This window comes from Acinonyx jubatus, chromosome B4 (assembly GCF_027475565.1).
Source record: "Acinonyx jubatus isolate Ajub_Pintada_27869175 chromosome B4, VMU_Ajub_asm_v1.0, whole genome shotgun sequence".
NCBI classification, from domain to species: Eukaryota; Metazoa; Chordata; class Mammalia; order Carnivora; family Felidae; genus Acinonyx; species Acinonyx jubatus.
Genome location: NC_069387.1, coordinates 8252042 through 8276967, shown reverse-complemented (window position 1 = coordinate 8276967; position 24926 = coordinate 8252042). Strand labels below are relative to the sequence as shown.

The window sequence follows — 24926 nt, the reverse complement described above, 5'->3', positions numbered from 1 at the left end:
TTCTGTTCTAACGTTCCAGTTTTGCACCTGTTTAGGAAGTGGGGTAGACTGTTTGTCAGTATGTGCACATTCAGCCTTGAAGGAGTTAAATGTGTCAAAGTCAGGACAGTCCACTCTCTTTCCACAAGATTGTGAGGTTTAAACAGTAAATACCTCAATATTAGAGAACATTGATGTCTTCAAATAAGCTTTTGAGTTTCCCTTGCAGGATATATCTCAACTGCCAAAAATGAGACAGTGTGAAGAACAGAAACCAATGCAATGAGCAGCTTCGATGTTTCCCGTGATGGCCTGTCTGAGAGCAGAAAGATGAAAGTTACTCTCCTGAGCCCTGCAAGTACAAGGCTGTCCCAAATCCTTCCTGATAAGCATCAAACGGAGACAACCAGCTACAAGAAATTCCTCCAGCAACAGAATAAATATTGGCACGCCAAGAAATAATCTACTGATGGGGACAGAGGCTCTGAAAATCATCCTGTGACTAGTCAATCCCAAGTTCAGCGGCAAATCCTCATCTTGACACAATCAGGAAGATGTCAAAGTAAGTATATTTCTAGTCAATATAAAAGCAATTATCCCTGGTTTTTACCTCCTGTTGGCAGTTTTGCACCTCCCCATTCTTTCCGCCAGGATTGTTCTCGCTATATTTTTACTCTGGTGCTAGAGTTGATGTAACCAACAGAGTGAGCCACTGGCTATTTGCTGATCAGCCCATGGAGCACCCTAACGTTCAGGGACATGGTCCCCAATATGGTGGCCATACAGAAGTGTCTGTCTGTTGAGTGAAGCCTTGTGTGCAGCAGAAGGAGACAGAATAGGAGTACATACGCCCCAGCCCTAGGCCCAGCATCCTCCCTGTGTTGCGTGAATAATAATTTTGTTTTGCAAAATTCACAGATTGTTATGTGGATACAATATGATAGCCAAGTGGGAGCACTCTCAAGATTATAAAATTTTGTGGATATGAGTGCTTATTAATAGATAAGCTTTATAAAACAATTTTTATGAGAATTGTTGGTGTCATCGCTCTTTGAAATAGACCAGAATCCATTTTGTTTTCATGAACGCCTTGGTGTGAAAATAGCACGGGAGCCGGCTCACAAAAGTTCCGTTGGTACTTGTCATTCATTATTAAGGACTGTAACCTCTCATCCATTTCCCTTTGCTTTGCTGGCCTGTTCAAATTTTCGGACAAAATCAATTTTAGCAGTGAATGTGACCCACAAGCACAAATTACGCCACAGAACTAGCTTATCTCCTTGCCCCGGGCAACAATGAAAGCCAAATCACCCTTTGCTCAGGTAAATAAACAGCAGTTTAGTAATTTGGCCAGATCAAAATATATCTTGTTCCTTCCTGTACTGTGCTAACCCCAGCTGGCTCATGAGAAAAACTGGAATATTCTTTTTAAAATATTATCTTATTGGCTGTGAATAAGTGTTTATCTTCCTTCCACGTCCATCGTGGCTTGTGCTGTTTACCACCCACGTTTCCTAGTCTATGGATGAAGAGACACCAAATACACCATCCAGCAAGTAAGAGGCAGAAGGAAGGTAGTGCCTGAGCTTGTACCTTTCCCAGTATGGCATCTGCTCCTTGATGATAGTGCCCTGCTAAAATCACAGTAGTGCCGACCTCAGTGGTGACCGTGATGGGCGCTAAGACAGCAAGCATTTTCCTGTCACACATCATGATGAACCATATTCCATTGTACAGTGAACGCTGGCCATTTGCAGTGATGGAATGCCTTAGTTCGTCTCCTTTCTGCTCAGAATGTGATCTAGCGACAAAATAGGGCTGCACATTTTCAGGGAGGCACATGAAGACAGGCTAAGCAGAAACAAATGTCAGTGTTCGGTTACAGCTCAGAAGAAGCTTTCTCCATCCCAGGATCCTTAAGGATCTGTAAAAAATCTAATTTTTAAGTTATCCAGCTGTCCATAGTAGGAAACAGAGTGAGATTACTCAAAGTTTAGTAGGGACTACAACATGAAATATCAGATTGTATCACTGACCACAGAAAACACAAACCCTTCCATCAAAAATTTCAAAAGGTACGCTAACCAACTTTAATCTCACTATATGGATCTTGAAAATTCCATTCAACATGTTTTATATTCCCTCTGTCCTTTCTTCTTATAGCTTTTGAAACAGGTAACTCTCTCTCTCTCTCTCTCTCTCTCTCTCTCTCTCTCTCACTATCCCTCATTCTCTCTCTTTCTTTCCCTTTCTCTCTCCCCTCTTCATGAGGTGCTTCCTTGTGCCCAGGATCTTACAATGTCACCCACACAGTTTGTGTCAAAGTCTGACATAGCCATAGATCCAAAGGCTATTTTTTTCTATCTTTATTCATTTTGTAAAAACTACCAGCACATATATCCCAAATAATAACTCAGCTTACTAGAGTACCCAAGTAGTTCTGCTGACAGAAGTACATTTTGTTCATTAAAATTGTTACTAGTTATGCATAGCCATCTGCTGAACATCGGTGTATTCACTGATAATAAATGGTCAGTAATTCAAACAGTAATCGGACAAACGTTCATGATATTCGAGGGTAGATCCACTTTTCTACTGGATGATCAGTAATTCAAACAGTAATCAGGCAAATGTTCATGATATTCGAGGGTAAATCCACTTTTCTACTGGATGGCACCTTGTGTGGAATCATCTATCCTTCTTGAATCGTCCAGATGGAGCGTCACACTGGCTTTGCCTATATTATCTGGAAACTTGTCATTTTATCTGTGATCTACTCTAACTTTAATCTCCTTTGCTTTGCTGTGGACATTTACTTCTGCAGCTCAGTGCTCAGAGTAAACTCTATTTTTCCCGTAAGACATACAAAGATCTACGCTTGCATTTACTACCAACAGAGAAAGAAAGAAAGTCAACATTTAACAGCAAATGAGAGCATTTTACGAAGTTAACCTGAATAACCAGTAGAGGTCTCTGCTGCTCTATGTAAATGTTTCTTTAAGGCGAAGCAGAATGAAACAAAACAAAAAGCCTTTGAAAGAAGTGCCCTGGCCAAAATTGTAGTGTGGTCACCAAGTATGTATGAGAAGAGGGAAGTGTAGGTTCGAATGATAGGAAGAGAAGAATAAAAGTGAAGGGAGAGCTCATGCCAGATTTTAGGAGAGGGTGGCAGGTTCTGATGAAAGATGTGCCCGTACGCGCCCATAGACAAGGTGGGGACGGGGGAGCAAACGTAGCTGCATTTGGTGGGAGGACTTAAGTGAGGCTCAGAGTGAGGAATGTCCTTAGCTCAGAGAAGTCCAATGGAATGCATCAGAATAACGGGGAATCTGAGTTGGAAACAAACAACGTCAGATTAGCCAGAGAGTTGGCTGTGGGGATGCCCAGTGCCAGGTTTGTAGATCTCCAGCTACCAAGCTGGAGTTCAGCTACAGTAATTATGTCCCAAGGAATAGCAACATGAAACACGCAGGACAGCAATACCAAAGGAACTAGGGTATCAAGATGTTTCAAGGTAATAATCAGTCATATAGGAGCAAATCAGGGGCATCAGTATTTCCCTCATTCTATAGAAGTTAAGATGCTGCTACAGAAAGAAAAGGATGCATTCAATTATTAAAATTTCATGTAAAGATCAGAGGCACACTGGTAAAGAGTAAGAGTGACCAGAAACTGAACTATCTAAATATAAATTCCTTCTACATGAGAATAAGATTGAATTTAGAGTATGCAGAAAGTCTAAACATGCAAAGATGAGTTGTTCCAGGAAGACAGGTATACAGACCACTACAGGTGAACTTAAATCAGGTTTTAATAGTTCCTCTATGATTTCTCTTCAGTCTTAACTGTGGATTGGAATAATCCACAGATATTTAATTGGTATTAAAGGAGAGGAGGAGATAGGAGTGGGGAAAGGGAAGGGTTGAACTAGGATACAGATTCTAGGAAGTCTTGGCTAACCCAGTGGAGAACTCTGGAAAAAGGCGTCCATTAGAGTTGTCACACAACAAGCCACAATGGTCAGAACTTTGTCCTTCTCCTTTCCATTCAGTCAGCGTATGTGAATTGCCCAGTAGGGACACAACCCCAGGAGATCTTTTAGATAGAAAACTACAAGCCATTGTGTAAAAAGGGCAGTGCCATTTTCAGAAGACAGAGGACAGACCTGTAAATGGATTCAACCACTGAATTTGACAAGTAAGAGAATCTTGGTGAAAGAAATTATGCTAGGTTGGTAAAGTCCAAGTCAGGATAAAATGGGTTGTAGAAATACAGTGGAGACATAGGGAAAGAAGAGAATGGTTAACATTAGCGGACAATCCTTTTGGCACCCAACAACTTGTTAGAGTATGTGGGTCTCAATAGGCCAGCCAAAGAAACTTTGGCATCTGTTTAGAACATTGCCAACTGTCCTAATGGAGCAATCAACAATCAATGTCTTCCAAATTTTGTTTTGTTTTGTTCTGTTTTGTTTTGTTTTTTGGTGGGGTCGGGAGTGGGCATCATGGCGGAAAACAAATGGGCAGACAGCAAAAATAGTCTGTGTGGCTTCCGACTAGATGAGCCTCAGTTAACACTTCCTCAGTGAAACAAATTAATGAATTCAGTCTTTCCTTTTAAATGTCTCCAGTCTCCACTCAGTTTGAGCCGTTTTCCAAGGGAGGCACCACCAGCGAATTAGAAATGGAAGTGTTTATGAGCTTTAGTACAAGTGGTCAGAGAGCTTTCATCTCTCTACTCAGAATGTAGTGCCAGAAACACTACAGACACAGATTCTTGGTATTATACTTTGAAAACTTGATTTCATTTCTGCAGAAGAGCATTGCTATCTGTGTGGTTTAGACTCCATATAATAACAAAATGCTGTAGGATTCATCAGGCAATAGGATGTGACCAAAAGAATCTGAGATATTCACTGTAGCCTTAAATTATCATTATTCAGCCCTGACTGCGTGAAGAGACCTAATTGCTTGAGGCATCGGTTTCCTCATGCCTCATAACGTGGTTTTAGAATGGTTCCATAAAATGCCGATGAAGGTTTTTGAAAGTAGACCACATTTCATAATCTCATTGCAGGGTAGGATTTTTGTGAGCTTGCCTTGGAACTTAACCTCCACATACACATTATTTCTGTGCACACACCATATTCCAAATCCCAAATAACCAATTTACAAATAAACATTGTTAACCGAATACACGTAAGCTGTGTAGTTTACTTGTAAGTATATGCATTTTTGGAAATTTTTAATTAAGTTCCTGACCCTTTTATCCACAAGATGTCACTGTCTGCCACAATTTGTTTTACAATCCACAGCCTTGGTTACTTTTCCTCTTGGGCTTTAGGATAACATGCCCTAAGTTAAATAGACTTAAGAACATCTAGAACTAAACCCTCTGTTATCATTTATGTCTTCAGTAAAATCCCATGTAAAATTAGTGTATTTTAAAGGCAAATATGCGTATTTCATGATCATTCTAAACATTGTTTTTAACCTATCTACTGATATTTTAATGTAAAATGTTTCTGGTATATAACTTTATGATAGAATCCTAAGAAAATGATCGTATCAAACAAGGAGTAATATTCAAGAGGCTAAAAATAATTTTTGTTGTAGCATAACACATTACCTTCAAGGAAATCTGGACCAGATATTTCCTATATCTTGTGATGGGTCTAAAATGACAAGGCAGAAAGTTCTGGCTAAATGCAGATGGTCCTTTAATGTTTAACATCACCTGGGTGCTTAGAAAGGCATCTGACATTTCAATCTGTTTATGTAAGACTGAGGGATCTGCAGACTTGGCCTTTTCCTGGGATTGATACAACTTCTGTGCCTTTGTTTACAAGGCCCTTCTCATCATTTATGCCTCATTAGCACCAGAACTAAAGTGTACCGTCTCTTGTGGTTTAGGAACCTGCACTGCAATGGTGAAACCTCATTGGAATGGTTCACATTACCATGTACCCCAGAATGAAACTCGTAAACCCATGTAGTAATTGATATAATAAACTATTGCACTGTGTGACAATTCTATCTGTAAAGCATTCCCTTAGCATAGATTTGGTGGCTACTCTTAGAAAAAGGATCTTACTTCTAATTGCCTTGATAAACTCAGATTATCAATATAATCTGACTCCTAGAGTAAAGATTCAGCACATCCATCCCTGCGATTGCTAACTACTGTGATCAGATGCTGTGAAATGTTTGCTAATCATATGTGGAGAATTGGCAACTCAAGCATGACAATCGAATTAAAAATCTGTATTTTCAAATAAACATGTAGTATTTGGGGAAACCACAGGATGTCAGACTTCACACTGAAATAGCTCCGTGAGTTCAAAGTGGCATTTATTTACCTCACATTTCCCTGGATTTGAAGTTATAATAGGCAAGTAGTTTTATATTGTGTTATCTTCTGGAGGGCTATTAATTTCACCTGAGTTTAATTATATTTTTCAATGAATATATAGATAAATTGAAAAAGAACATAAATTTTGTATTCTGGTTTGATATGCCCACATACTTTCTCACTTACTTTTAGATGACTTTTCTATTAATGTTAGTATTTCTCCATTAAAGAAAATGAGTAAAACGAGCAAATAACCCCTCCTCACTCTTCACATGTGAAATCTGTTCTTTGACTCATTGCTTGTCTCAACACTAGGGTCATCCTAAAGAGAACTGAATTTCCCTATTGTTCCCAGTTCTTTCTGTTGTTCGTGCTCTTTGATCTTCCTTAATCCCATGTCCATAATTTGTTTGGGCTGAAGACCAAGAGATCTGATAGAGCAGGGACAATGGGGGATGCTGGACCCAAAAGGGGACTAGCTGTACCAGACCTCAGTGCAAATCGCTGTTCTGCCACCTCCCAGCTGAGTGACTTAAAAGCAGTTGTACATTCTCTCTTGACCTCAATTCCAAATTTTGTAAAATTAAAATAATATCAGCTGATTTCATGGAAGTTTCATAAAGCTGGCAGGGTAGGATTTTAGTATTGCCAGCTGATGGCCAGCGTTAAAGAGCTGTGGTAAGATTTTAGGAACAGCACGTTCATTTTTCCATCAGCTACCCTCTCAAATCCAGTCCAGAGAAGCTTTATCCACTGACCGTAGCCTTTACCAACAGGATGTTGTTGCTACTTGATAGGGACAGAGATGAAGCTGGAAGTAATCCATTTTCTAGGCCCAGCTCACTGAACCAGATAGAGAGTTGGGCATTAGCACAGTACCCTAGAGCGTGAGTTTGGCACACGGCTTGTTGCCTCATTGGCCCTGAGTCATCTTTCCTCCTGCTTCGGCACGTACTGCCTTTATTGTTTCGTTGCTCTTCCCCACGGGCAATCAGAATACCTTTGGTCAGTTCTTCTGCCAGGCTAACAGTAGGCTCAGATATTTTGTACCTGCCTAGCACTGCTGTCCATCTTGGTGTCATGGTGGGTTTGCACTGGGACGGCCAGATGTGTGCCAGTTAATGATCACCTTGATCCTCGGCGTCAGTCTGCAAGAAATAGGTAACATCTGTGGGGAATAGGGACATCCCCTATATCCTGAAAGAATTTAGACACCCACAGACAACAATGTCTGCATTTACATTTCTTAGAAATCTGAGGGGATCGTCTTCCCATTGACTTCCAGCTCTCATTTCTTATTATCTAATCTTGCTTCAAAAATTAGATCAAATGAATCTTGCTCCTCTGCATTCGTGAGGCAGACAGATTTCACTGTAATTATCAGCTAAGCAAATCTTACCCACTGATATGGAGAAAACTAGGAAGGTAGTGACCTTTTGTATGTGGCCCCACTTTCTTAGCTTGGAGCACTCAAGTCCCCTTTACGTGGTAAATCTAACTTCTCTTTAAGCACTACGGACCCTGTTTATCTCTGATTTGCCCCGTAAGGAGAGACTGAGACCGCAGGTGGATTTGCAGAGGCTATGGAGAGGTTTTTGGATGGCCAAAAATACAGCTATAATTCAAGATATTGTGAAAAGAGATAGAGATGTGTGTTGTAAATGGTGCTGTCCATCATTAATAGTTGATCCAAAAGATAAACCACAAAAGATTATTTAAGAGAGCATGAGCAGGCATGCTATTTGAATTATTTTAGTAAACCATATCTAACCCTGTGTAGAGTACAAACATAACATTAGAATATGACAGCATTATAACTTCTTTAGTATATTTCAGCCAAACATTTGATTGGAGAGATATATTTTAATTGTTCAAGGTTGCTGGCAGGGACAATATTTTTCTCCTACTTGTATCCCATTATGTTAACATGTGCTTTATGGCCAGACTGGGATTAATTTATTGATTTGGATTCACAGTTCTAATTTTAATTTATCACATTCCACTTCTTCATTTGTTGGGCTAATGACCCACAAACTATTAAGAAAAAATAGAAAAGAAAAAAGCTGTGAGGCTCCAAGACCAAGTATCCAGAGAAAGAATTCTTAATTCTTTATTATAATTGTTTGCAGCACTGTTTACTCATCTGCTTGGAGGGTTGGTCGTAGGAGCCCATTGTTTTTGCTTCCCTATGTGTGTTCAACGGTGGCAGAGCTCACCTCTGGCATTTTTATTTGTCTGATGAGCTAACGAAAAAAAACATGGAATTAAATTACTTGGATAAAGGAGCCCAGTGGGGAAATAGGCAAATGTTTCATGTCATTCAGAACTCAAATGAAAACCTTTATTTTCAAAATTTTTCAAGTTTTTATGAAAAGAAAGAATAGTGTTTTTTTGTTTTTGTATCTGAAATGCTTATTCTCTCTCCCTCTTTCCTGTCTCTTTTTCCCTGTGTCTCTGTTTCTTTCTATCTCTTGTCTAGATAGATGATAGGTTAGATAGACGGATAGATAGATAGATAGATAGATAGATAGATAGATAGATAGATAGATAATATATACATTCAGAGACTACCTAATTCCCTGGCAATCATCTGGCATGTGTCATCATTTAAATACAAACCAATCTTCCTTTAAAATTACACCCTTTGTAATTTGTAAAAAGTAGTCATCAACTTGCTAGCTTATCTTTAGTCACCAACTCAAGGTAGTTTTTATCATGCTGTAAAGATCATTAATCAACTCTTTGCATGTAAATTTCCATCTTTTGGGGGGCGGGGAAGAGTTTCACTTGTGTAAGGACTGCAGGAGTTAACCTTTTAATGGGTAAAGATGAAACGAGAATAAACTTTGGCCAATCAACAGCGAACAGTGACTTAAGGCTTCAAGTTAGAATTACATTCGTGGTACTGTAAAATAGTAACCTCACTGAGGATCAAAGTCATGCTTTTTTTCTCCCGCGCTTCTTTGTGACAAACACACGCCGTCAGCTCTGCTAGTGCATTTGTCTGCTGCAGTTCCACTTTATCAGGCTGGAGTAAAAAGAATTGATGTGTCTGGATAGATAAAGTGAATGGAAACTCAGGACTCATTCCAATATGCTGTGCTTTGATATATTTTGCAAACCTGAGAGCAGCTGGTGTAACACCAGTTACTGTTTGTATTTAAATATTGTACATTAGGGGACCTTTGAAAAGGTGTTTTATAATGTTCTTTTTTTTTTTCTTCTTAGCACCGATTGGCTTTCAGATTGTTCTTTTTTTTTCTTTAATTTCCTTATTGTGCTCCCAAATATTTTCAGAGCCTGCCTTTTCAGAAACTTTGTTCTTATTACCGAGACTGATAAAAACAAGCTTCTTGACCAGTACTAATGGAAATGTAATTTTAAATTGTGATACGTACCTGCCTTCACCATTCGTCCTCATCCTTTATAGTATTCGATGGGGGCTTTCATGAACTATAAGATTTATTTTCCAAAATCTCCTGTTTTCAAATTTCTAGTCTTTCTGATTGTGTTCCAAAGCAATACCAGATTTAGTATAACAAATGTGTCTTCTTTAACTTTAGACCAAGAGTCAATATTATTTGAGCCAAGCCAGTGTTAAAATGTAGATACTGATGCTAAAATTGCTAGTGTTTTATAGGTTCGCGTTACAGACAAGGTTAAGATTATAGCTTGGGGTGCGATGAGGCAAAAGAATAATTTTTGATAATGGATTGATTCCTAAGAATTAATCATCCCTATATTTTGTTCTTTCTTTCCTTGAAATCTTGTTTACACAGTCAAATGAAAATGAATTGTTGAGAATATTACTTAAATCAATGAAACCCCAAGTGTTCCCATCTCATTATTTAGATGCTTAAAGTAGTATTTCTTTTTGGTTCTGTTTTGATTTATGTCAGTAAATGCTCTGTTCTTTCATTCCGTGCTCTGATAAATGTAGTCAAAATCCTGAATTAGAATTATAGGGCAAGAGCATAATCATGAAACCTCTCAGTGGCATGGAACTCATACCCGATATTATGAACATTAAATGCATTAGAAGAGAGACATGGGCAGAGGCCATTGAGACAGGGAGGCATGAGGAATGAGTGGCAAAATGACCCGCAGATCTTTCTTTACCAATACATTTAGGAGGAACTAAATCAGCTACTGATAACTCTGCTGATTATGGGCTTTCTCAAGCTGCCTGTATGAAGAGCAGGAAGAGAAGATGAGCAGCTCTTATCCCCGAAGAGGAACTTGATCCTGATGGAAACATCCTAATGGAAAATGTGGGGCTTGGATGAGAGTTCGCGATGGAAGTGGCAGCTTGGCTATGCCGCGAGTCATTGAATATCATCCGTGTGCCTTCTCACGGGAAAATTTCAGACAGATTTTTTCATATGGAAGGAAAACCATATATCCTCAACCACATATCAATTAACATTTGTGTTTCGAATACAGTGGACTTTTTGAAAGCATGCGTGAGAAAAGGAAGGTATATTCACTGCTCTCCTCCCAAATAGACATGGCAGTACATTTGATTTTTGTTGCGGATGCGATTGCTAGACTATTTTAATCCAAAGGAACAAAAATGGCCTGAAAGAAAGCAGAAAAAGTCAAGTGGTGTGTAAGATATATCTGTGTAAAATAGGTACATTTTAATAGTGCATGTTCACATCAGCCATTTCAAACATGGAAACTAAATTTTATGAGCTTAATGAAATTTGAGAGGCGTCTTTCAATAACAAGAAAGTGTTCAGGATCAATATTTTTAAAAATTATACTCCTAAAAACTCTGACTTCCATAGATGGCCCTTAGTATGGGCAGGAGATAACAGAAGCACTGGGGTCCACTGGTTATGACAAAATATGACTAATACATTCATATATATCTGTACACTTGCCACTCAAACAAAATGACTCTAAATCTCAAAAGCAACCACAAAGGTCTTTCTTTGTTTGGAAGATTACTTGAAGAGCATCTCAATTCCTAGGTGTCTGTTAATAGGAAAAGTAACAGAGAGAGAGAGAGAAGCAAAATAAAGTGTCTTCAAATGCTATAAAAGACTGTGAGAATTTCACATTATTTAAGCACCAATAAAGTTGAGCTTATGAAGAGGCGAAATAGAGACTTTGGCCACTAATAGAAGTAAGGATGATTGAGAGCAGAAAGGAAAAGGAAGGGCAGAGCAAGAGAGGGTGTCATTTAGGATGTGCACAGTGGAGACACCATGTGGCCCTGCTTTCAGCAGCTCCAAATGTCATGCCATTGTTCAGTGTGCTCAAAATGCCATATATGCCTCGTGGTGTGTGCAGTGACATTTTCTAAGTTATATCAGCAGGAAAGGACGGTGTGTAGAGTGTCATGGGCCCTACAGGGTGTGATCCTGTGGAAGGCAAGTGCACACATACAGTGATGGCACCGAAACCCTATCTCAAGCGGATGTCAGCCAGTCCGTCTGCTGAACGCCTCCCTTGGTACGGTGAGGGTGCCATGAGAAATCCTCCGCGTTTGCTGAACTTCCTTCTCTGCAGCCAGCCAAAGCCAATTCCTTTGCCGTGCACATGGGTTAAATGATTCTGCATTTGCCAACTCTAATGGGTATGACCAAATGGCCAGAGCAGAATCTGCTTCAAGCCTCACTCAATGTGCAAACCACGGAGACAGGGTGATGGTATGTTAGAGCATGAAACTTCTGGACTGGGAATCAGGAGCACGGAGTCCTGGTCTGAACCCTTCCCCCGAGTTGCTGAGTGACTCTGGCATGCCATTTAATCTCTAAGAGTCTCAGTTTCTTTACCTGTAAAGTGAGAAGGGTAAGCTGATCTTCACGGTCAGCTTTTGGTTCTACAAGACCTGAGGACAAGGCATCTTAATTTCTCTCTTCTGGAACCTGATTTCTAGCAAAAGAATAATTGGGAATACCAAAATCTGCTATTGTTGATGAGAAATGATGAGGGTGATTTATTTGCCTTTGGAATAGGAAGATTTCAGACAGCCCTTTGAAATGGGAATCCTCAGAAGACAGTTTGAAACAGATGTTTCTTTGTAGCTTCTCCAAGAAGAATTTTTTTAAGTCTATTTACTTGAGAGAGAGAGAGAGAGAGAGAGAGAGAGAGCACGAGTGGGAGAGTGGCAGAAAGAGAGGGGTAGAGAGACTCTCAAGCAGGCTCCTCACCATCGGCGGAAAGCTCCACACAGCGCTCAAACCCACAAACCGCAAGATCATGACCTGAGCCACAATCAAGAGTCAGATGCGTAACCAACCAAGCCACCCAGGCTCCCCTCCAAGCAGAAATTTTGCATCCTCCCTCATATTTAAGTTTCATCAGAGCCCCATAAGGTGATGAAAGTCATTCCCATTTTACAGATGAGAGATCTGAAGCTCAGAGAATTGTACAGCTAATTGGTACCAGAATTTGGACAGTCTTCCAGATCCAAGTTTGGGTGATTTCTGCTACATTACAGCTGCTGGGAGGGAAAGAAAGACCTGTAGGGAGTGCCTGTGATGTGTCAGGTGCCATGCTGCATCATCATTCAATCCTTATTCTGAACGGAAGGCAAATGATTCTCCCCGGTATTTCAGGGGTTGAAACAGAAGGTGGCTAGCGATAGACCAAATCAGACCCAAAGCTTATTTTTGTAAATAAAGTTTTATTGGAATATTGTCATGCCCGTTCATTTCCATATTGTCTCTGACTGCTTTTAAGCTCTAACAGGTGAGTTGAGTAATTGTGACAGAGACAGGATGGCCCACAAAACCTCAAGTATTAATCTGGGTCCATACAGAAAAAGCTGTCTGGTTGTTGGATTAAATGAATTTGTGAGAACAAAAGACACAGGAAAAAAGTCACTAGGTTGGAAGCCTTTATCCAACTCGAAAACTTCAAAAGAGGAAAACTGATGAATAAAAAAGGCTATGAATTAGTGAGTGCACCTATTCCATTAATTTGACTGATGTCATCATGAGTCATGGCTCAAAACTGACTCCGAAAGCGATTTAAGAAAGAGTTCTAAAAATATTTTGAGTAATGGCAGTATTATTGGAATAACTGAACATGTCATTTATTACCTTTTTTGCATTTATTTATACTCATATTAATAATTATATGTATGATAAGTTTGTATTTATTACAAGTATGGTAAGTTTTCATTTGGTTATTATAAGTGAATGAGGAGACTTACTCTGAAGTACAACTAACATTTATTTGTGTAATTTCTGGTAGGTTATTTTTTTTCCTAATACATATCACTTTTAAGCTTCTTTTATCAGAATTATTCCTGGTAGGATGGGCTAGGCTAAAATGCGACACGAGAGGATAAATACACATGTGAGGTGTTGACATTCTTTTAATCTCCAAAAACTTTCTCATCACGGCCTGATGCATTTTCCATCGCTTATGAGAAAGCAAGAAGTAAAACAAAATCGTTAAGTGTAGGCCTTTGCAACCTTCTGCCAAGCCTCTCCGATTTCCATTGTGTTCCAAATCTACTTTCTTTTTCCTAAATTATTTTCTTGTCACTCACCAGGACCCAGAGCGCCCGTTCCAGAACTTGACCCGCATCTGCTTTCCATGTGTTTGACCTCTTCCCTTTACACTTGTTCTTTCAAAATGTATGAGGATTGTTTCACCTCCTCAGGGGTCTGTGAATGCCCAATGATCACAGGGTCTTCTCCATGGTTTTTACTTTCAGCTTCCCAAGCATACTTAGGAACAACCAGCAATTTTGTTGTGCTCGAAATGTGCCAGGCACTGCTGTAAGGGCCTCACACATGTTAATTTACTTACCCGTCATGATCGTCTGTGCATTGTCAGTTACTATTATTATCTGCATTTTCCTGATGAGGTGGCTGAGCACAGACGGATCGCTCAGTGAGCCGTCAATGACTTGCTGGGATCCGAACCTAGGTACTCTGGCTCCAGGGCGGCTGGCCTTGGTGGCACATGATAGTCTTTCTCTTCCTGTGCCCCCATTCTCACTTATTTAATCCATTCAACTGCCCTGTGAGGAAGGTGGATCAGACAAGCAAGTGGTTTGTTCCCTGACCGAGGGGTGAGGTGGTTTTGCCTGTGCCATAGCTAGAAAATGGTAGAGCTAGAATGACAACCGAAACCTTTCTCTCTAAAAGCATGTTCTTATCCCACAAAACCATTGTTCCCTTCTAGGAAATAACGAAACAAGCACGTTCTGCTTGAGATGATAATGCTTTATAAATTGTTAATATTTGGGGAACAATTGTATTCGATTAGGTGATAACTGGGGAAAAATGGCTGACCCGTAGGAGGACATTTCTAATACAGTCACACTGAGAACCATGTCAGACTAGTGGGGACAAAGTTTTTGGCAAAAGGCACGGGGGGGTGGGTGTCTCAAAACAAGGTAGAAGATGTGAGACTACCAGGACTTCTCTGTGCCAATGAGAAAATAGCTATAGATAATTCTGTTAGCCGCATTGCGGGCACGTTAAGAATTTGTGGAATCATCTATTTAGCATCCTGAAAGGGTACTGACATCCATCAGCTCAACTCAATCCCCAGATTGCCCGGGCAGTAATTAACTGAAGATGTACACAAAGTTACTGAAGAACTGGCTTGCTTAAAAGATACCAGCAGTGAATACCAGCTGACATCTACAAAAGCTGTCTGTGACTAATCAAAAGACTTTATCAGCAGCTTGCTATCACAATTTAGCAACGTGGGCATTGTATTGAGACCCAAATGATGTAATAATTATGTCTAGCAATGAAATAGAAGGGCAACTGGTGAGATTGAGGAAAAAGAAATCTCATTTCTTTTCTGCCTCAAAATAACTTTTGAAATAGACATAGTGCATTTCAAGCACCAAATAGATTCAGAACAAATGAGAAGATGGTTAAAGAAATTTTCCTTTTCAGTAAAAACCAACTAAAAAAGAAAAGAACAGCATATGGAGGGGAGAACCCGCTTGTCTGTGTGTAGATTTTCAACCTCGGTGTTTGAAACAGGTGGTTAACACAGAGTAATTTTGCAAATTCGGCGAAAGCTGAAAGTCCTGAAATAATCAGTTGTTGATGTTGATGTCCATGATAAAAGGCTGGAAGGGTAACCAATGTAGATGGCGCCATAAAATCTTTCAAACCAACAGATGGTACAAAACGTACTGTACCAATACAGTTTGGTCTCTTTTTTCCTCGAGGAAAGAAAAGCCAAATTTATGCTTAGTTTCAAGCAAGAAATATATTTCTGGTTTTGGAAAGATAGTGGCAGACTCAGTGATGTATGAAAAAAAGTTTGTGAAGAAGTCATCTGCAGGAGCCATTTCAAAAAATATCAGTTGGTTAACCGTCTGACTTCGGCTCAGGTCATGATCTCACGGTCCAGGAGTTCGAGTTCCGTGTCGGGCTCTGTGCTGACAGCTCAGATCCTGGAGCCTGCTTTGATTCTGTGTCTTCCTCTCTCTCTGCCCCTCCCCTGCTCACGCTCTCTCTCTCTCTCAAAAATAAATAAACATTAAAAAAATACCACTTACTGTGGGACTTCCATTATCATTCCACACCCAGGAAGAGATCTTTACCAAATGACTGACTTCCATGGCCTGTAGCACTATTGTCCTAATTACCTAGAAGAAAAAGAATCCTTCTCTCCAACGACCAACATCAATGCCTAAATGAAACTTTTTCTTTTATTTCATATTATTCTGTTTTCCCAAATTAAGAATTATACCCAAACTCAACATACATATTCACATTAAATGTCTCATAAGGGTGCCTGGGTGGCTCAGTTGTTTGAGTGTCTGACTCTTGATTTGGGCTCAGGTCATGACCCCAGGGTTTGGGATTGAGCCCCACGTCAGCCTCCATGCTGATCATGGAGCCTAAGATTCTCTCTTCCTGTGCCCTTCTCCCCCACTTGGCATGCGCTCTCCGTCTCTCTCTTAAAAAATTGTTTCACAAAACAAAGCTTATACTTTTTCTGTGTGACACGGTCTGATATTTTTAAACATCTATTGTAGTTTATTCTAATAAGCTATCTTCCATTGGAAAAATAAGTAGTTTTCACCTACTAAGTTGATTTAACCACTCATTAATGATTCTCCGTCACAGTTGAAACAGCAACTGGAGACATATCTTCTCAAGCCTATACAAATACATTTTCAGCTGCAGAAGTTGGGTGATGCAAAAACCAAGGTAAACAAGCAAGTTTGTCTTTTAAAAATAATCAGGCTTGGTTGTGATAACTTGAAGTACAATATTCCATTTTAATTGAGTTCATTTCAGGATATATATATATATATATATATATATATATATATATATATAATTTATTTACTTTTATTTATTTTTTTTAAATATTTTTTAATGTTTATTCATTTTTGAGAGACAGAGAGAGAGCATGAGTGGGGAAGGGGCAGAGAGAGGGAAACACAGAATCTGAAGCAGGCTCCAGGCTCTGAGCTGTCAGCACAGAGCCCGACGCGGGGCTCGAACCCACGAACTGTGAGATCACGACCTGAGCCGAAGTCGGATGCTCAATCGACTGAGCCATCCAGGAGCCCCTCAGGAGATATTTTTTAACTGAGGTACACATTATGTACAGAAACAAAATATTTTTTCTAGAAAGTGTTAGAAACTTCCTGAATATTTAGATCCTGAGAAGCTGTTTTTCAAAAATATCAGTTTGCCTTGCCATAAGAGAAGTATCGGATTCAAAGGATAAGAGACAGAGAAGCACAGGGAGACACAGACACACAAAGACACACACACACACACACACACACACACACACAACTCATACACACAGACACACCAATTGCCAGTATTAGCTGTTAATGTACGAAAGATTTTTTCCCCAAATTCTGTAAAATCTACCTCTTTTAAGAGCTCATAAAACAAATGTAACAATTCTGATCTCGAAATTTCTAAATTAATCTCAAAAGTTTTGGTTCATTCTAGATATTTCTTGAACAAAAGATGCCTTTGCTCTGACTTGTACATGAATAGTTCAGTAAGTAAGTAAGTACTTATTGATCTGGTTGGAAGATTGCCCTAACAGATGATGATTTTTCAGGGTCCAGAGTTATATTTTATGTATGTTTGTATCAGCATCACTGGGCACTGGGCCCTCTCACATACTAGCTACTCAACAGAAGTTTGTTGAATGGATGAATCTGTTCCACTTATCATCTTACCATCACCTGTATTCTACAAAACAACAGGGCAGCAAACTCATGGGTTGGTATTCAGGAAGATCATAAACCGTGGCCATCCCAACACTATAGATTTAGTTACTTGGTTAAGTTAATTACAATTTTTTTAAATTAGAACAACAAAATACCTGAGCACCTGGCTTTCTGACGTCATGCTCAGCTGTATCTACAGGATGTCCCTACAAAAGTCTTTGAAACTATTTTTTTTTCCTTTTTAAATCATTAAGAAAGATGCTGAATTGAAAAGTTTCATCACCTCATAGTATTATCATCAGAAAGGATTTCAAGAATAAAGATTTTCCTGGTAGATTCGGTGGACTCTCATGTATGGTTGTCCACATAATGGAGACGTTTAAGTCGCTATATTACAGATGATATAGATACATCCATAACAGCTGTTTCTTCGAACGATTAACACTTTTCAAGAGTACTACTATTCTCTGAATGTGTTGACCTTGTATTTGTAGCTCAGCATCTTTGAATATGTGGTCTTGTTGGTCAGTCATAAATTTCCTCTCAACTCCTGAACTTGATGACTTTCAATCTATTCTGCAATATTCAGCTCAGTTGTTACATCTTCCAAGAAGAGTGGTGTGTATTTGTCACCTGGATGGCTGCTGCTGCTTCCTCCTCCTCTTCCTCCTCCTCCTCCTCCTCCTCTTCCTCGGTACTGAAAGCATTCTGTAATTGTCTTTTGACTACTGTTGTGGCACTATTTGTGCAATATTCATTTTCCATCTTAGAGTCTAAGGATTTAAGACTTAAGGAACCTCAAGGTTGTAGCCCAATAAGATCCAGAAGTGTTTTGCACACAATAGATTTCCAGCCATTAAGCATTTATTCAACAAAGTTTTACTGAATGTTCAACCCTATTGGCAATGTTTACAGCACTGAGAATATCACTTTAAACAAGACAGATAAGGGCTCTGGCCTTAGCACTTACATTTATACATGAATATCTAGATTTGAAAAAAATGAATTCATTAATGAATTGTGGGGCTATTTAGAACAGTTTTCTTTGATTTTGGGATCTGGACTGACCTAGATTCAAATACTGGACCTGCCATTTATAAGCTGGGTGAAGCTGGAAACACTATTAAAATACGTGGAAACTAACAATAATACTTAACTTTACAACATTACTTGGAAAATTAACCATCATATAATTTGCTGGCACACATTTGTCACTTATTTATTGTGAATTTCCCTCCAAATCCAGGGGATGAGAAATACTCTCATAGTTATTCAGGACATATAAAAAGTAATAACTTGTTCGTGCTATAAACTACAAAGATATCAAATTTAGTTAGAATACTAATTTCTATAACTCAGATAAAGGAATATTTACCAAAAAATATTTACTGATTCACTGAAAAAGAAATTAGATTTTTATTTTTTCATGTAAATTCCTGGATGTGTTGTTTTGACATTTGTAATTTGTAATTTTTTAAATTAATTTAGGTTAACCCTAATAATTAAGATTAAGTCAATTTATTTACTCTTTGATGGATCTCAGGGGAAAAATAAGTGTTCTAGGTATTTAAAGCTTAATTAAATTCATGACATATAATTAATGCCATATTCTAATGAAGCCAACACCTCACTCTTCCATAGTTTTGCTCCTGTAATACTTAGAAAGCATCTCTAGAGAATGCTTTCAGTTTTCCTTTCCTGTTGGCAAAGGAAATACAATACATATTTTATTTTTCTTTCTCACAAACACCTCCGCCTTGGGTAATCGCATCAACCCCATTTCAAAGGAGAAGACCTACTCCTTCACTGATTCATTCAGGGTCAGAGCAGGGGAAACTGTCAGTTGTCCACCAAAATACACTCTCCCTTTGTCTTAGGGAGGATGTTTTTTCTCCTAGATTACATTTTCTAGCCTCACTTGCGGTTTAAGTGTGGGCATGTGATGGAGCTCTTGCCAATGGAGCATGAGTGCAAGAGATGTGTGCCGTTTCCAGCCCAGGGTCTTAGGATGGGCGTATCTCTTCCACCAGCTGGAATCGACAGCCTGCAGCAAGCCAGATTGACCAAGCCGACAACAGCAATGCATCACTCAATTAAGGAGCAAAACCAGCCATTTCACTTAAGTTCAAATTAAGAATTATTTACAGTGCCTCCTATATGCCAAGTACTATTCTAGGTGTTCAGAATACATCCACAAAATAAAACAGATGAAGAGCCTTTCCTTTATGTAGCTTTTATTCCAGTGTGGAAATACAGACAGCAAACAGGCAGGATGGTCAGTTAGGAAGCTACAAAGTATGATATAAGAAGAAAAGTGCTATGGGAAGAAGAAGCAGCACTGCACAGTGGGAATGGGCCGTGCCGCTGGGGGTGGGGTAGCTTTCTAGGGAAGGTGCCATTTGTGCAAAGGCTTTTCAAACCAATCACAGCAGGTACAGATACAAAACAACTGATAAGTATGTGCTGAAGATCAGCTCTAATGTAGACCACAGTAAATGTTTTTTACTTTTCTCTAGATGTGAGAGGTGGTGGCAATTTGGGAGGATTCATTGGCAATGGTCACATGATGGTCCTAGAGTCCTAAAACCTCTACTCTATGCTTATCTTAGGTCAAATAAGTAATTGTGACTGCTCTTAACAAATGAATACGCTCTTATTTCACATAAACTCTTCCCTTACTGCAACTACTGTACCTCTAGAAACAAGGACATGCTATTCAAAATGTTTGCACAGGTAGTCCTTACTAGATGCTGTAATTCCATCTCTGATATGAACATGCTATAAAACTCAGAGAGCTAAGCTGTCATCATGCTACATGTCATTAACATGATATATATCATGCTATATTCTGTATATATGTGTATACATACATATATATACACACATATATATGTATACGCTATATATAAGCATGATATATATACATATGATATATTCTCTCTGTATATGCTATATATATTAACATGTTATATATCATGCTGTCATTAACATGTATATCATGCTATATTATATATATATATGCATATGCTATATATAAGCATGTTATATGTCATGCTATATTCTCTCTATATGTGTGTATGCTATATATGTTAACATGTTTTATATCATGCTATATTTTCTCTCTATGTATATGATATATATATATTGACGTGCTATATATCATGCTATATTCTCTCTCTATATGTATATGCTATATATATATTAACATGTTATATATCATGCTATATTTTCTCTATATATGTATATATCATTTATGTTAACATGCTATATATCATGCTATATTCTCTATATATGTACATGCTGTATATATGTGTGTATATATGTATATATATATGTATATAAGCATGCTATATATTGTGCTGTCATTAACATGCTATATATCTGAGGAAAGAGCTCACCTATAGGGATTTAAATAATATAATATTTATTTTTCACACACATAACATTCTGAGGTAGTAAGTCCAGGCCAGCCAGTCTGCTTGGCTACAGGCCATCATTTGGAGACCCAGTCTTTTGTTCTGCACTACACATTCATGTGTGCAACCACTGTTAACCAGATCTTTTTAAGGTTAAGTTTTGAGTTTGAAGGTTAAGTTTGAAGGTTAAGGACAGGGACTCTTTTCTGAACAACTGGTGCCTGTGCTTTAGTGATTGCTATATACTTTGGATAGTATTCCATTTTGAAGTCCCTGTACAATATGATCAGGTCTGTCTTTGCAGCTTGATCTTGCATAACCACCCTTTCTCTGTGAACCTTGCCTCCTTCTTCTCCTTTCTATATTCCTCAGTTATACCTGCTTCCGTTTGGTTTGGGAGTTCACTATGTTCTTCCTTGCTTATGTCTTTTTCTCTGTCTAGCATTACATCCTTGTGATCCACTTCTTTGCGTGTCTAACTCCTACTTCTTCTGGGGACCTTATATTAGAGGACAGTTCCTTGGGAAATCATCCGTGACTCCATAGTTCTTCCTTCCTCTCATATAGGCTGAGTTCAGTCTTTTCTGAGAGACAGGAAGCTTCCTAAGGGCCTCCTAAAAGCTGTTTCTGTCTTGTTCCCTGTTTCACTGTTTTCTCCTCAACATGTTGAATTGTACACACAGTATATACGAGGCTCACAGCAAGTAATTGTTGAATGAATGAATGAATGAATGAATGAGAATGTCCCATGGTCAGAAGGAAGTATTTTCATAATATTTATACCTAATTTCTGAGATAATTGAGTTTATTTTGGCTTCTATATAACCAACAAAAATTACATCGATCGAATCAGCATTTAAGGAATATCTAACATTTGCCAAGCATTGTGTGATGTGGTGAGAAAGATACAATGATGAGCAAGGTAGGATCTATTCTTTACAGAAGCACCAATTTAAACATTTTAGAGCCTTCCTGACACTTGGCCTTGACTTAACCATGAATGAATACATGCTAGAAAATGGACAGTACAAAATCCATACCAGCGCAGACTTAGTAAAATTTAAAATAAAAATTTCTGAATGCACACTTAGGGTTTGTTATCCTGCTTTTTAGGAACTGATACCGAGTTAGTAACCCGGAATTAAACTTTATTTGGTTCTCAGGTGTCCATCTTATTAAGAGAGAGTGAAAATAGTGCTTTTTTTTTTTTTTTTTTTTTTACTTTTGATTCCACCATAGGTATAATGGTAACGGAGGGAGAGGCAGCTTAACATGATAGAATACACGTGGAGCCAAAAGTAAATGGCCTGCGTGAAAAATCTTTGCCCCCTTGACATCACTTTTCACATCCACACAATTATTAGATGAGACTAGATGAGCTTTAAGGTCTCGTGAGAACAGTCTTGCTTTTGATGATTCTTAGTGCCCAGGGCACAGAGAGATTGAACATACGATAATCCTCACAGTGCATTCTAGGTTGTTTATCCAAAAGCTAGGTTGTCTGTTTTGAGAATGCATTATATATTTGAAGTAAAAGTTATGTGCAGGCTGTAAAATTTCCAATTAGAATCCGAGCCTTTTCGTCTCCGCCAGGAAGCTTGTCTAGATGAAATCAAACTTCCATTTGTAATTAAATTTAGTAACTCCTTTACATACATATTTATGTAAATAATAAATTACAGAATTATTACTTTTCTTAATTTTCGAGAACCCTTACCCGTGCTTAAAATTTAGGTGTATCATTTTTAATGAGCATCCCTGCAAGGTTGTCACAAACCTCAGAAGAGGCACAAATTAAAATTAGCCGCCTCTAATAGGGTTTCTAATATCTTTACCTTAAAATGCACATGAACCCCTAACACTACAAATCTTAAACACGATTGTTACTAATTCATAGTTGTATTTTTAAGTAATGGGGTGCTTTGCTCCTTTTTTGCTTTTTTTTTTGTCTTTTTTTAGCTTATTCTGTCTCCCACTTTTTGTCCGACATGTTTTGTCTTATTTTGTCTCATCATGCATCTGTTTTCTTGTTGTTGTTGTTGTTTTCTTCCAGTTTATTGCTCTGGTGCTAGATTTTAATTTATATTTATTTTTTACTTCCAGGGTATTTATTGTATTTGTACCCCCTGACTCACAGGCCAGGATGGTGATTGTTATACAGTAGTTGACTTTTGAAAGAAATAAGACTGCTCAAGCAGCTAATACGGAAAGATGTATCACCAGCCTGAATAATTGTGACAACCATAGACAGTATCAGTGTCTGTTTGTTTGCACAATACCCTCCTGCATTAAGAAAGCCGTCCCAGCTGTCTTGGGCTCCGGAGTCACCCATTGCATCAGTTGACATTGCAGCAGATGTTATGGATTGATAACAGACTTCACTTCATTCACTCCACATCTAAGATTACCTCTGGAAAAAAAATCTAATACATTATAACCCTCCCAGCCATTTGTTAAAAAAAAAAAAAAGATCAGCAATTTATTCCCCTTTTTAGCATTAAATTGTTTTTCCCCCCTCTCTTTGAATGCACATACTATTTAAAAATGGCCATTTAACACATTCATTGCATGGTTTTCTGTATGCAGGGATATCAGCAGAGACAAGAATGTAATGATTTAATTGAATTAGGACCAGATCAGATTTAGGGTTGATGACTCATATTCCCATTATATAAGAAAGATGCTCTTTGCCTTTAATGATAGAGATATATGCTGCTTTCACAGGTTTGTTAGAAATAAGTGCTTCTTGGTTTCTGGAAAACTGAAAAAAAAGAGAGAGAGAGAGAGAGAGAGAGCTCAGTCTGGGATTTAAAAAGAAGTATAAAATCTGTATTAAGTTGAACAGATTTCTTAGCTAAGCAGCAGATTCTCCTCTTTAGTTTGGGAAATTTAAGGATTTCTGCAAACGTAACACAAATAGGATTGACCATTGCTTAAAGTCCACTCAATGAAACAGTCTGAAAAGTGGGCATTTCCTACACACAAAGAGATTTTATGGAAAAAAAAGTGGATAAAAATGAACAAAAAGCATACAGTGGGCTATTTTCTGATGTGAAAATGCTTTGTGCACGAACAGCGTGATTTTGTTGTTCAGGTTGCAGAGTAGCATGGGATTGAAGTGCATGTAAAAATTAAGTGTGGTGGGTCAGGGTGTGCCCATCAAGGACACCAGGTTTACTCTCAGTCTGGAGCTGGCATGCAGAGCTGAAGTCCGCACTCTACAACCAGGCAGAGCCACCATTTTTTTAAAATCCATTTCTCACCTCAAATTAGCTCCTCAGGGGCAACTGTTGGTGCGCGAGTCCAGCCTGTGCCCCATGCACCACCACCCAGAGGCAAGGTCAGCAAATCCAGACACAGCCAGAGGTGCTCAGAGTGTTGCCGCCAGCATAGGAAAGAACGGGGACGGGGAGTGGACACCATGCAACGAAGACATTTTTCATTGGAACGATCATTCCTTTTCCTGCTCTGGTGTGTAGCATTTTAAAGTTTGCAAAGTTATTTCGTGTTTGTTGTGTCATTTTGCTTTGCAGCCTTTGTCACGTGCAGAGGATGCACACCGGGCAGGTACTGGCCCCTTGTCTATGGGGGGAAACTGAGTCTCTGAGAGACTGGAAGACCAGTCTCTCAGCTGGCAAATAACAATGTCAGCCCACGTCTTCCAGTGCCAAATTGTGCATTCTTTCTACATTCTGGCTGGCTCTAAATGAGAGTGACGAGCATCATTTAAACAAAACGGATTCACTGTGTCTCCCATTCTATTGAGCCTGGATGAGAAACAGAGAAGGACTGTTCTAGGTGCTCTGTTTTCCTTTCTTTCTTTCTTCTCTCATAGAGGCTTAGCAAGGCATTGGCTGGGGTTCAGGCATCTCGGGGGCCAGGCTGCAAATGGGGAGAAGGGACCACCGCGAGCCCAGTTAGATGACGACAGTTTTGTCCACACACCACGCCAGGCTAAGCTGATGCAAGAGAATTTTGTGTTGGCCGCTGAGTTTAGAATCCACACTCAACACAAACGTTATACCATTAACAAGAGG

The 24926-nt window shown here is 38.9% G+C and overlaps 1 long non-coding RNA gene across 1 annotated transcript in view; it reads left to right on the top strand.

Annotated features, from left to right (window-relative positions):
* The first annotated feature begins 212 nt into the window (after window positions 1-212).
* LOC128316276 (uncharacterized) overlaps window positions 213-24926 on the top strand; it is a 185616-nt gene continuing 160902 nt past the window's right edge. The window contains exon 1 of the long non-coding RNA XR_008299901.1: window positions 213-541. This is a non-coding gene — a long non-coding RNA (uncharacterized LOC128316276). The remainder of the gene's footprint in view (window positions 542-24926) is intronic.